The sequence below is a fragment of the Monoraphidium neglectum genome, assembly GCF_000611645.1.
Source record: "Monoraphidium neglectum strain SAG 48.87 unplaced genomic scaffold scaffold02409, whole genome shotgun sequence".
Taxonomy (NCBI): Eukaryota; Viridiplantae; Chlorophyta; class Chlorophyceae; order Sphaeropleales; family Selenastraceae; genus Monoraphidium; species Monoraphidium neglectum.
Genome location: NW_014011219.1, coordinates 1 through 2,744, shown reverse-complemented (window position 1 = coordinate 2,744; position 2,744 = coordinate 1).

Genomic DNA, 2,744 nt, shown 5'->3' with positions numbered 1-2,744 from the left:
ATCTATCTATCTATCTATGGGACTCCCAGCGACCGTCGTGCACGATCCACGCCACGTGGAGTGTGGAGCTGCGCACAACGGTGCGCACGGACTTCAAAAGTTTTGCATGACCCCATTGTATGGCAACTGGTCCCAAGTGACGAGTAAGGTAGGAAAAGCGCTCCCTCAAGCTGACTGGTTGCAACAGCATGTTGACCTGCCAGCCTGTTCGGCGTCGCAGCGGTCCTGCAGAGCTGCACCAGATTAAGTAGGTATCTGGCGCCTTGCGGCGCTTGGGGATCACGCAAAATCGCACCTGAGCTGTGAAGGCCTACGAGACAAAGACGCTGCCACTGCGCTGCGAGCCAGCAGGAGCCCGCACTTGGCGCGACTGCGCAGCAGCTGCCGGCAATGGCGCTGCGCCTCTGGGCAAACCTCGTCACAGCTTCGGGGGGCAACAAGAGGCTCGCTGAAGTGTTTGGTAACTCCCCAACGCACGTTGAGGACGCATCACGTAAACCAGGCAGCACGCAAACTTTGGCCTCGCGGATTTTTGGAACAACCCAGAGTTGTGTTCCATTCGCATTAAGGTCCCTTGATCAGCCAGAGATGCTCGCCCGCAAGCTGACTACTGCGGGCCCGGCCAGGCTCTCGATGCAGCAGGTCCCAGCGCCGAGCCGCGCTGCGCCGCGGTTGCGCCGCCACTTGGCGATTGTTGCCGGCCTCCGCCGCCAGAAAAGAGAAGAAAAGGAGGTGGGCGCCCCATCCACGAGGGCCGCACTGCATGAGTGCTGCTGCGCGGCGCGTCCGCTGCGGCGTCCCTGCTTGGTCTGGGTGGGGGCTGGGAGGGGGCAGGCGGGCACGGGCGGCTTGGCCAGGGTACAGTTTTTTTCGACGCGTCCGGCCTGCGCCGCGGCCGGCGTCCTTTGACCGGGGTGTCGGCGCTGTTGACTATCTTTGACCTTCTGCCCCACGCACCCGGACCCCCGTTGACCATCCTGATTCGGCGGCCCCGCCCGCGCTCGCCCACACTGCCCCGGGCGCGCGCGCGCACTGCAATGGCAGCACGTTGAGACCCTGCAGAGGCTGTCACTCGCCCTGTCGCTGGTGACGCTCGCGGTGACGGCGGGCCTCGGGTACCGCTTCACCCTCGGCCTGCTCGAAGTGCGCGGGGACTACAAGAAGCTCGACGCCAATTACGAACGCATCGACGCCAATCTTGACCGCCTCGGCGCCAAGGTCGACGCCAATCTTGACCGCCTCAGCGCCAAGGTCGACGCCAAGTTCAACGCACTGATGCGGTAGCAGCGGCGAGCAGCTTTCCGGCCGCGTGGCGCGGCCGGGGAATCATTCATGACGACCGCTCCTCCGAAGGGAAGAACAAACACCACAGAGCAGCACAGGTTGCTTGGCAGGCAAGCATGGAGGGATGGCCGGGTCCTTCCCGCAGGAGCCCCTCCCGGCGGCCAGGGGTCGGTGCGCGCGCACCATTCGCAGGCCGGGTGCGACACGGCTGCCGGCCGACGCGCAACCTGCCCTGCGCCTGCGGGCCGCCCCCCTTTCCTCCCATCACAGATCCCTTGCCGATTACTTGTGATGGCCTTCGTGCCTGGGCGTGGCCTGCATGTGCGGGATCCCGCAGCGCCTGATGTTGCAGCTCTGGAAGCTTCCTTCCGACACTCCCACGCACACCTGGAATTGCAGCTGCTTCATGTCTTGTCGCCGACGCAGCACCCGCCCCAAAACCACAGCGTCAACGTGCACCTTCACACGCACCCGCCTCCCCCCCCCGGTCGGGGCGCTACTGGGCGCCAGGGATGCCTGCTGCGATGTCAGAGCCCCCACCCTGGGGAGGCGCCGCTGTCGAGACCTGAATCACTGACTTGAATCGTTGACCCAAATCGTTGACCTGAATTGTTGACCTAAATGATTGGCAAGACGCCAGCCCACGCAGGGCAGTCGCAACCACCCATGCACGTGTACGTACACCATTGCATAGGCAAGAAATTTTAATCACGAATACTTACGGTCACGTGTCCCGGCTCTGCGTGGGTGGAGGCTTGCTTGATCTCTTGCCACGGAGGCGTGCGCCCTCTCACTTATGCCCGACTCGTCTGCACCCGTCCGCTTGCTTGGCTCGCCTGTAAGGTTGTGACTTGGGAGCGTGTCCCTCCTAAGGGGAGCCAGGGTTGTTTCCCCTCGCTGCCAGCAAAGTGCGATGCAATGTGATGCAACGTACACACGGACGTGCCCATGTGGGCGCTGCGTGCGTGGGTCGACGCGGCAGCCTTGACGTGCGGCGCTGCACGCCGCTTGCTTACAGGTCAAATCCATCGCCACCAGGGGGAGGGGAAAGCTCCGAACCCAGTAAACTACAGCCGTGCACAGACAGCCACACAGAAGCAAGAGCTTAACAGCCACAAAAAGGGATGTTCATGGCCTCAAAAGGGCACCGCCTGAGCGCGTGCGTCAAGCAGATCGCGCGCTGCCGCCGCGCCGCGCCGAACCGCACCGCCGCACGCACGCACGCGCCACTCCCAGCGCAGCCGGCCGCCCCGCTCCTGGCCGGCGGCCGCCGGAAAGCATTTCATTGGTGAATTGTGTTTTTCCCTCGACGTTGCGCCGCGCGCCCCGGCAGGGTAGCTCTTTGCACAGGGGAGGTCAGACTAAGATCAGATCAGATCAGATCAGAAGCAGCCGTCGATGCCGCAGACCTCGTTCCCCTCGTCCGGCGTGATGGGTGTGGCCCACTTGCCGAGCTGGGG